Source organism: Nicotiana tabacum, chromosome 23, assembly GCF_000715075.1.
Source record: "Nicotiana tabacum cultivar K326 chromosome 23, ASM71507v2, whole genome shotgun sequence".
Classification (NCBI taxonomy): Eukaryota; Viridiplantae; Streptophyta; class Magnoliopsida; order Solanales; family Solanaceae; genus Nicotiana; species Nicotiana tabacum.
The window spans coordinates 70323860-70334934 of record NC_134102.1 but is presented as its reverse complement, the minus strand read 5'-3'; the positions used below and the strand labels follow the sequence as shown (position 1 = coordinate 70334934).

The 11075-nt window shown below is 38.4% G+C and overlaps 1 long non-coding RNA gene across 1 annotated transcript; it reads right to left on the bottom strand.

Annotated features, from left to right (window-relative positions):
• Positions 1-323: 323 nt before the first annotated feature.
• On the bottom strand, positions 324-4666 carry LOC107786524 (uncharacterized). Its single transcript, XR_001648167.2, has 4 exons — positions 4526-4666; positions 4312-4432; positions 1179-1615; positions 324-1053 (listed from the first exon to the last, which is right to left on the bottom strand). It is a non-coding gene; the product is annotated as an uncharacterized LOC107786524 (long non-coding RNA).
• Between the last annotated feature and the right edge of the window lie 6409 nt (positions 4667-11075).

Below are 11075 nucleotides of genomic sequence, written 5' to 3'. Positions count from 1 at the left end.
GACATGACAACGATTTTTTTAAGCTATTGCAACTGTTTTTTATCTATTGCTACGGATATGTTTGGACTACGATAATCAAGAAATAGCTATTGCATCAGTTTGAACTACCTATTGCAACGGTTTGTAGAACATATTTGGATGGTTTGTATCCCTGTTGCAACGGTTTACATTTTCTATTGGAACGCCATATGATATCTACTGCAACGGTTCTGGTAGACTATAATAATAGTTTTATTCAAACAAAAATATAGCCATTATTGTAAATAAATCGTAAAACAGTAAAATTTATATAAATATCAGAATGAAATAATTCATAATCCAAATTGTCCAACAACCTAATAATATCCATTAAAGTAAAATATCTTGACATAAGTTTTACATTTTAAAAGTTAAAGAAAGTTACAAAATGCTGATAACAAACATTCCTAGAATATTTCTATCAACTGTCTTCACAGGGAGTACATAGGCATTTCACCCAATATAGACATGTAAAACTAAAAAGCATAACAATATATTTTGCAACATCCCTTAACCTCTCATTAATCAGTAGAAACCTCCAAAAATGTAGCTGAAAAGCTGCTCAAAAGCGCAGCAAAATAACTGCAATTCTCCTTCCTAAACTAGCCCAAAAACACACCAAAACACAGCCGAGAACCCAGCTAAAAACATCATGAACCCCATCTAGAATAGACGCCGAAACAGCTCCAAAACACAACCAAAATTCCCATAAAACACAACCAAAATTCCCATAAAACACAATCAAAACTCCCATAAAACACAACCAAAACAGCCATATAAACCTCCCATAAACCACCCAAAAATAACTTAGAAACTTCATAAAAATATCAGCAGAAACCTCCAAAAATGCGGCTGAAAAGCTGCTCAAAAGCGCAGCAAAACAGCTGCCATCTCTCCTTCCCAAACCAGCCCAAAAACACACCAAAACACAACCAATAATCCAGCTGAAAACCATCGTGAACCACATCTAGCCCCGAAACAGCTCTAAAACACAACCAAAACTCCCATAAAAACGATAAAGTACCGGCAAGGCATCTGCAAGACAACCACAAAATTATGCAGCGACAGTGCCGTTGGCAAAGTAAAAAAAAAGAGAAGAAGAACAAGAAAGAGGAGGAGAAGAAGAAAGAGAAGAGGTGTAACATTTGGTACGGACTGACCTTGATTGTTACTGCCAGCAAATGGACGATTGATTAGTTGAATAGGAGCTTGTTGTGCAGAGGAAGCTTCTCCAGGTGCACGAGCACTGAACATTAGCATGTTAGGATCAAGTCGCAAATCTGGGTTCAGACATTGAAGTTGTGCAACGACGTTCATTGTAATTTCTTGTTCCATAGCATCTTTCTGTGCGTTGAAATTTTTCTGCATACCTTGTTGCACTCTCTTCCATTTCCTCCATTTTTTTGTTGCATCCTCGCATCAGTAGCATCTACAGAGGATCCAACATCTTCCATTTTCTTTTTTAAGACAGTCTTTGTAACCCCTCGACCATACAATCTTACGCGACTTGGGTGCTCAGGTCCTATGACGCAAATGCGTCAACTGAATCACTGTCATCTTCAGTTTCTTGAGTTAATTGTATTCTCTCCATTTCAGCCTACAAACCAAATGCAAGAGAAAAGAGTTAAGTAAATAAAATTGAGTTAATAATTAAGAACAAATAAACTTAGTAGAGTATCGAAAGGAGTAAGCATGTGATAATGGACATCAGCTAATTACTCATTGTTTTCCTATCATCTTCATGAACAAAATGGAAGAAATGAAACATCAAAATTAAAATGGATAAATGACATGAAACGTCGATATTGAAACTTCTAAAGCTTTTTGTGCATAAAGAGAATACACAAGACAGGCTTGTGTTGTCCATTTCTTCTAAGTAGTTGGATCTAAATCCAACTTAAATGACATGAATATTTTTTCGACGGTAACCATGTACATGGCAGAACATTGATGGGAAATGTACATGGCAGAACATTGATGGAAACCACATATTTCACTCTTTCAAAACAAAGAAGCAGTCTGACTCTAGTAAACTTTTAGATGAACTACAGGGACATATGAGTTCATTTTCAGGCACGATACCAGAGCAATACATAAAGATATGGATACCACATGCTAAAACAACAAAAACAAAGCAATACATATATGTTGTGTAGTAGAGTCAAATTAGTATCGAGATTGTAGACATTCTAAAGATTAAAGGAAAACCTTTGTTGATAAAAAATGGCTGAAATTCTTCTACTGTGAATCATGTCGGCAAGGATAAAATTGAGAGAAGAAATAAGTGTGCCTTCCATGTGATAAAAGTTTGCTTAAAAGATGTAAATTTTGGGGGCAGAGAAATAAAGCAGAACTTGGGAAGACCTCGTGTTTTTGGTGCTAAGAATCCTCATTTAAATTAACATTTTTGTCAAGCATGCTTCAATGATACTTATTGTACGCAATGTCTTTTACAATCACTATTTGCAAGAAATATGTCCTTACTTGATAGAGTATCCAAAGTATCAGCGATTTCTTTCTTTTTTGCCTAGTTACATAAAAACTGGCATAAGAATCTTTTCGTGCAAAGTTAGCAAGAAAATCATTTATTCCACGGATATACTCATCTGTCCATCTTAGGAGATTTATGCAACTTTTATCACCATTATCCATAGATATCCTATGTAATATAGTCAAATCACCAAAATTAATATTCAAGCTAAGCAAAGTTATACCTCGATACTATATTATTATTACCAAAACAAATATAGCATACTGCTTTTAGAAAGAATAAGAGAAAGGTGTTGTACTACTATATTTCTGATTTGAAGACTCAGAGACATACTTCTTTAACAACGACCTTCATTTAAGTTTTACTCTACCTTTTAATATATTTCTCTGAACCGTCTACTGAGCCACAATACATGTGATGTCCAAGTAAATTCTTATTTTAAAAGTCCTAAGATGTAGATATTTCTGTCTAAGCACAATACATATGATGCAGATACTCAAAAAATTTTAATCTGTCAAGTGTCAAATTATAAGATGGTTGAAGACTATAAGAACCAGGAAATCCCTTTGGTTTAGACTTAAAGACAATTAGTATGTTATAATCACTCAACAAATATTTGGACTTAAAAAACCCTATTCTACATTTTGAATTATTTAGAGTTCGACATTTATTTTAATAAAACTCCAAATTCAATATGCAACAAAAGGATCTAGAGACATCTATAGTGACTGGAATCTACAGCTTACCTACATTACATATACCAAATTGGGGTATTACAAGCTTAAGGCATCTTTATATTGTTTAAAATAAATAAAAAGTTACTAACTTAACACATAAAATATTAGTACAAGATATTGTACAATAATCTAAATCTTAGTTCCTTTAATTTCAGTGGTTAAATTAAAATCTTGTTGTGGATCTATTTGAGGACATTGGGCTTGTTCTATGACAGGGGGAGGAAAAAGTTCAATAGGCACATTACTAGTCACAGAATTGAAGATCGAATTTCTGAAAAATTAAGACAACAAAGGATTATGCAAGTAACTTGGAAGAGAAATGGAGATGTCTATAGACTGGATACAACTCATTTAAAATTTTGCAAGACTTGGAAGAGAAATGGAGATGGAAAAAGCATAATTATTTATAGCAAATAACTATCTTTTAATTAATTTGCTCTAACACAACGTGTCATAAACTATTACTTCCAATTTGATTTTTATTGTCTGTTTTTTCAAATGCATAGCACTTCAGTTAAGTGCACACAGTTCCCTGATTCTAGAGCTAGCATCTTTTGGTATTTTGATAATCCTTTTTTCTTGAAAGGTACTTAAGATAATCCTTTGAGATGATAATGAAATTCACCCCTCCTCCTTTTACCGGTGACACTCTTCTTGATTCTTTGTATGCAGTTTAGACTATATACTTCTAGCTGATGTCCATACACTTCAGATTAAGAATGCCTGGAGGAAAATATTCATACATCTCCACATGAGAAGAATGCAGAAATGGTCTTTTTTAACAATACATCTCAGCCATTAAAAAATCTGAACAGTAATTAGGCATCCAAAATCCTTTTACCACATAGGAATATATATAAATTAGGTATTAACCCAGCAATTCTATTACTATTTAGAGGCATAAAATTGAACAAGCAAGAAGAAACCCATAAAAAATCCAAAATAAAACTACAGTAAATCATTCAAATTTATATTTGGATCCAAACCATTTCAATACATTTACTAAATGAAAAATGAAGAAATTTTCTAGTGTCTCTACTTAGAAAAGCGGACAACAGTACTAACCTTTGATAAGAATTTTGCTTTTTCAATGATAACTTTACGATGAGGAGATAAAGTGTTTGCACTTATCGCACCAAAATTGCAGCTTCTCCATCCCCTACTACTACCAAAATCTCTTCACCTACTAATTTTATCAAAAACACAAAGGTAATCAGTGTATCTTACCGTAAATCTGCAGAAAAAATTAAGAGTCTTTGGACATTTGCATAAATATTACCTTTGCAGCTAAGACAAAATTAAGAGTCTTCTCCTTCTCCGGCACCTAGGGATTGGGTATCATCAGATTTGCTTGGATTTCTCTAAGGGGGAGTATTCTTTGATATGTCCAGAGAGTATTTTCGATGGGTTCCAGTAGATAGAAAAGTTCTTCTTCGATGTGTTCTAGGAAATATTTTATCTGAGTGAGGCAATACCTCTATTTCTTTTGCTATTAGAAATTTTTTTAAAAAGTCTAGGGTTTAGTGAAATAAGGACGAGGGAAAAAACAAAAATAAAAATAAAAGTGGATAAAGTTAGGAGGAAAACTGAACCGTCTCCATATACCCATTTTGCAAAGAACCGTGGTCCCAGGTAGTACTATTGTTACGGTTAAAACAACTGTCGCAATAGAATATCCTATGGCGACGGTTACTTCACTAATGTAACGGTTTGCTTGCAAAAGTGTGCCGGTTGGTCTTATACCATATTGGGACGGTTATAATCGTTGTTATAGACTGTCTGTAGTAACGGTTATATAACCGTTGCTATAGGTCCATTTTCTATTAGTGCGGAACAGAGCACCCTTTTGGGTCAATCGAGTCAAAGGTGATGCAATATATGAGAAGTCCTCTACAAACCAATGATAATAACCTGCTAATCCCAAGAAACTCTTGATCTCGATCGTTGGGGTAGGATGAGGCCAACTCTGGATTGCCTCGATCTTTCTGGGGTCCACCTTAATACCCTCACCAGCTACAACATGCCTCAAGAATGCCACAGAATCTAATCAGAACTCGCACTTGGAGAACTTAGCATATAGCTTCTGTTCCCGCAAGGTCTGAAGCACAACTCTCAAATGATGCTTGTGCTCCTCCATACTACGCGAGTAGATCAATATGTCATCAATGAAGACAATGATGAATTAGTCAAGATATGGTCTGAACACCCGATTCATCAAATCCATAAATGTCGTCGGGGCATTGGTGAAGCCGAAAGACATCACTAAAAACTCATAGTGGCCATACCTAGTCCGGAACGCCGTCTTCGGAACAACCGAAGCACAAATCTTCAGCTGATGATACCCAGATCTCACGTAGATATTAGAGAACACCCTGGCACTCTGCAACTGGTTAAATAAATCATCAATACGCGGCAACGGGTACTTGTTCCTAATGGTAATTTATTCATCTGGTGGTAATCAATGCACATCCACATACTCCTATCCTTTATTTTGACAAATAACATTGGTGCACCCCAAGGCGACATACTCAGCTTGACGAACCCCTTTCATAGCAACTCCTCAAGCTACTCCTTCAACTCTTTCAACTCTTTTGGAGTCATGCGATACGGTGGAATAGAGATAGGCTGGGTACCTGGCGCCAAATCAATACTAAAATCGATATCACGATATAGTGGCATGTCTGGTAAATCAAAAAGAAACACATCGAAGAACTTCCGCACCACGGGCACTGAATCAATCGTAGGAGTCTCTAAAGCAATATCCAGAACATAAGCAAGATAAGCCAAACAACCATTCTAGACCATGTGTCGAGCCTTCAAGAAAAAGATAACCCGACTAGATACACTGATGAACGAACCCCTCCACTCCAATCTAGGCAACGCTGGCATCGCCAAGGTAACAGTCTTGGCATGAAAATAAACAATGGCATGATACGGAGACAACAAATCAATGCCCAGGATGAATGCAAAGTCGGTTATGTCGAGCAACAGAAGATCCGCTCTGGTCTCATAACCACAGAAAGTAATAATACAGGATCAGTAGACCCAATCCACAATAACAGAATCGCCCACAGGCATGGACACATATATAGGAGCACCCAAGGACTCACGAGAGATATCCAAAAAATGAGCAAATAGAGAATAAACATATGAATATATAGACCCTGGATCAAATAATACTGAAGCATCCCTACTGCAGATAGAAATAATACCTATGATCGCAGCATTTGAGGCTACTATATCTGATCTGGCTGGAAAAGCATAGAACCTAGCTGGAGCGCCACCTGCCTGGCCTCCACCTCTAAGGCGAGCCCTACCAACCTGCCCGCTTCCTTTGGCAGGCCGGACGGCTGGTGCGGTAATCATGGGCTGATGGCTCAGCTGCACTGCCTTGCCCTGAATCCTGGGGAAAGATCTTCTCATGTGACCTTGCTCCCCATACTCATAGCAATCTCTTGGTGCGGAAGATGACTGACCCTGAGTCTGACCCTGGGACCTGAATACCCGCTGGAAGGGCCTTGAATAGTCGGTGGACAGTAGGAGCTCTCTAGAATGGCACTGATATAGGGCCGCACTGATGTACCCCGAGAAGGCGGTAATGCTGAATAAGTGGGTCTGTTGACTGACCCCTCACGAACTGACCTCTGCCCCCAGACGGGGCGCCACTGAATCCTCCAAAATGCTGAGGCCTCTTCTCCCATGTCGTATACAATCGGCCCTGGGTGTGGATACCTTCCATTCGGCGAGCTATCTCCATAACCTGCTCGTAAGGAGTTCGTATATCCACCTCTCTGGCCATAGTAACCCGAATACCATAATGCAAGCCCACAATAAACCTCTGCACTCTCTCTGCATCGTGAGTAGTATCATAAGTGCATGGCAGGACAACTCAGAGAATCTCACCTCATAATCAATCAAAGACATCCGACCCTGCTGGAGCCGCTCGAATTGACCCCATAGCTCTTTCATCTAAGAGGGTGGAATATATCTCTCCAAAAAGAGACATGTGAACTGATCCCAAGTCAAGGGAGGCGAACTTGCTAGCCTTCTAAGAAGATAGGACTGGCATCATCTACGTGCCCTACCCTCCAACTGAAATGTGGTGAAGTTCACCCCATTGGACTCCAATACTCTCATGTTGTTCATCTTGTCTCTGCAACGGTCAATAAAATCCTGGGGTTCCTCATACCACTCACCGCCAAAGACAGGAGGATACGGTCTGATCCATCTATCCAACAGCTTATGCGGCTCAATGGCCGCATCCGGTCTGGGCTCTGGTACTTCTGCTGCCACTGGCTGTGCTCTGCCCACAGGTAATGCAACTAGGGTCTGATATACGGCAACAACATGCTTTGGAGGGGGTCTGTACTCCCCTTCCCGCTTGAGATGTGGCTGGGTCCGCTGGAAATAAACCAGCGTGCATCATAGAATCAATGAACCAGAGCATACGACCCATGACCTCCTGAAATCCCGGCATGGACGTGAAATCTGCTGGGCCGACTCAACTGCAAGCACCTCACCGTGCTCCTCAATGATAGGATCCTCCGCTAGATCCACTGGTGGCACAATGGGAGAAACTCTAGGATGCCCTCGTCCTCTAGCAGGAGTTGGAGCTCTCCTTGGGCCCCTGCCTCAGCCTCTAGCAACAGGGGGAGAAGATCCTCCGCCATCGGGTACATCTACGGCATGCATTCTCACCATCTGTGAGAGAATAAGAAAAAGATACTTAGCACAACATCAACTGCACGATAACTAACACCCTACAACCTCTCGAAGATAAATACAGATGTCTCCGCACTGATCCGCAAGACTCTATTAGGACCGTTCATGACTTGTGGAACCTATGTGAACCTAGAGCTTTGATACCAAGCTGTCACGATCCAATTTCCACTATAGCCCGTGATGGCGCCCAACGTCGCTGCTAGGAAAGCCAACGGTGTACTACCCATTTAATTCCTCATTTTAATATTTTTAAAGTCTTTGATTTTTATATAACACGGGAACAAATAGAAAGTGAGCGTAGTAATGTAAAGTATAAACTAAACAGGAAAGTAAGATAGTGAATTAAATAATCAAAACCCATGAGTGTCTACTAGAATTCCCAAAACGCGGTGTCACAAGTATACGAGCATCTAGTTGAATATACAAAACTCTCTAAGAACTATTTTCTGAAACAAAATAGACAGAAATGATAAAACATAACAAGAGAAGAATCTGGGTGCTGCAGAACGGAGCATGGGAAGCAGCTCACCACTAAGCCTCCTGGTAATGCGGATACGCGCCCGGACAAACTCCAGATGTACCTGCCTCAGAACCTGCACAATATGTTCATAAGTGTAGTGTAAGTATGTAAACAATGTGTACCCAATAAGTATCTAGTCTAACTTCAAAGAAGTAGTGACTAGGGGTCGACTTCGACACTTACTAGTGGGCAATATACATAATGTACAAGATTATTTAATAGGCATGAAATACAATATCAATGATGGAATAAGAGGCAATAATTAAATGACCAATTATCAAAATATCAATTAAAAGTCCCCAAATATCACATACTAATCTCAACAAGTAAGGGCTCAACATGTATTTATAAATCCTCAAGTCATGAAAGAAATATCAAGTGTAATCGAACTCCGAGTGACAACACGCATGAGTTATGCCGAGGTCATACTGCCCGATCCATATAATCGTGTACATACACTACCCAGGTCGTGCGGCCCAATCCATGGATGCATCACATAATATATATAAATATTGCCGAGGCGTTCCGTCCGATCCATAGGAGTAGATATATGTGTGTGTGTGTGTGTAAATATTGCCGAGGTGTTCGGACCGATCCACAGGAATAGAGAAACTCTTCGGATTACGAATTATGTATTTACAACTTTAAGGTAAGCCCATAGAAGAATATAAATTTCCATCTCTTCACTTTCCTCTCCCATTTCAATGTGGAATTAGCCTAAGGTGACATATGCACCCCTTCTTTAGAAGCTTGCCAGTCTAGAAGCCTTCCAATTCTACTTGACTCGCCCATATCAGCCCGTCCTCCGTTATGGGCATCACATTCACCCCCTTAGGACTCGGTATCCTTGCAGAGGTTTGCCCCACCACCATTCTAAGGAAAGTTCAGCTCTGATACCATATTTGTCACGACCCAAGCCCATGGCACGTATTGTCCGCTTTGAGCCTAGGCCCGCACGAAATTTTCTTTTTGTGTTACGGCACCTCGAGCCCCAAAAGTGAGCGTACCATGTGAAATTAACTCATGCCTTATATATCTCATAACTTTCCTCTCTCATTCCTATGTGGGATTCGCTTAAGATGACATGTGCACCCCTTCTTTAGAATCTTGCCAGTCTAGAAGCCTGCCAGTCCTGCTTGACCTGCCCTCATCAGCCCGCACACCATCATGGGCATCACTTTCATATATATATATATATATATATATATATATATATATATATATATATATATATATATATATATATATACCCCTTTAACTAAACTCACAACGACTGGATTTCATGTTGAAATACACAAACAGATCAAGAGTGGTTATCAAATGTCAACCAACTTCAATTTCTTGACAATGATTTTCTTTGTAGAATTCGTCAAATTTTTTAATAAACTTAACTCAAAGCAACAATATAAAACAAGAAAAAACAAAGAGAAAGAGAGAAAGAGAAGAGAGATTCTTATTTCTTCCATGTATTCAAGTGTATACAATGTGACGCCCAAGCCCTCTATTTATAGTATAATATTTAGGTAATAAAAAGGGATGTCATAAACATGGTATTAACTATTGAAATAATGAGGGAAGATCATGGAGGAGGTTATGAAGGTGTGGGAGTTACAACCATAATGGTAAGAAGTAGTGAGAGGTTAATGGAGAAGAGTAGTGGGAGTAACTTCTTTAGGAGTTATAGACATCCACTGCATAATATAATATTTCATAACACTCCCCCTTAGATGTCTATAGATAATTTGCCTCGTTAAAACCTTACTAAAAAAAACTCCTTGAGAAAAAATCTTAGTGAAGGTAAAAGAGTACACATATCTTATAATACACATTATTTGCTGCCTCATTAAAAATCTTGCTAGAAAATCCCAGTGGAATAGAACCTTAGTTAGGGGGAAAAGAGTATAGCGTGTATTTGCCTCCCCTGATGAAAATATCACTTTATTTCTCGGAGACAACGAATTCCAAGCTTGTATAACAACTTCTCTAATATTGAGATCGGCAATGCCTTATGAAGAAGTTTGTTAAATTTTCACTTGAACAAATTTGTTAAACGATCATGTCTGAAATAGAACTTTGGTTAACTATACTTTATTTTGTCTCCTTCGATAGTCCTTCTTTCAATTGAGCTATGCATGCAGTATCGTCTTCAATGTAATTGGAATCTTGTTGAATATCGTAATATGGAAATACCCTCACAGACAAATAGATTATCTGAACAACGAACTATGCCCTACATTTGTATAACTAACAAAACCTTAACAATATTTGTTAGAATAAACAAATCTATATCAAGGATTCCCTTTGCAATATAACAATAATCGTATTTCAATATCTCCACATAGGCTTTATACTTTCAGGTGTTGGGACTATCAGTTCAACTTCATATTTTTTAGATGAAGTCATTTTTCATTACGTATTATTTGGACAATCATTAATATGTCCAAATTCCATGACAGATTTGAGCTCAAGATCCTAGTCAATATTAATAATATTGAGCGCTACATTATATTAACAACATCTCCGACGATCATTTTACATCGGTTTCACCATCACTCAATAGAGACATAACTTGTCGAGATCTCATTAT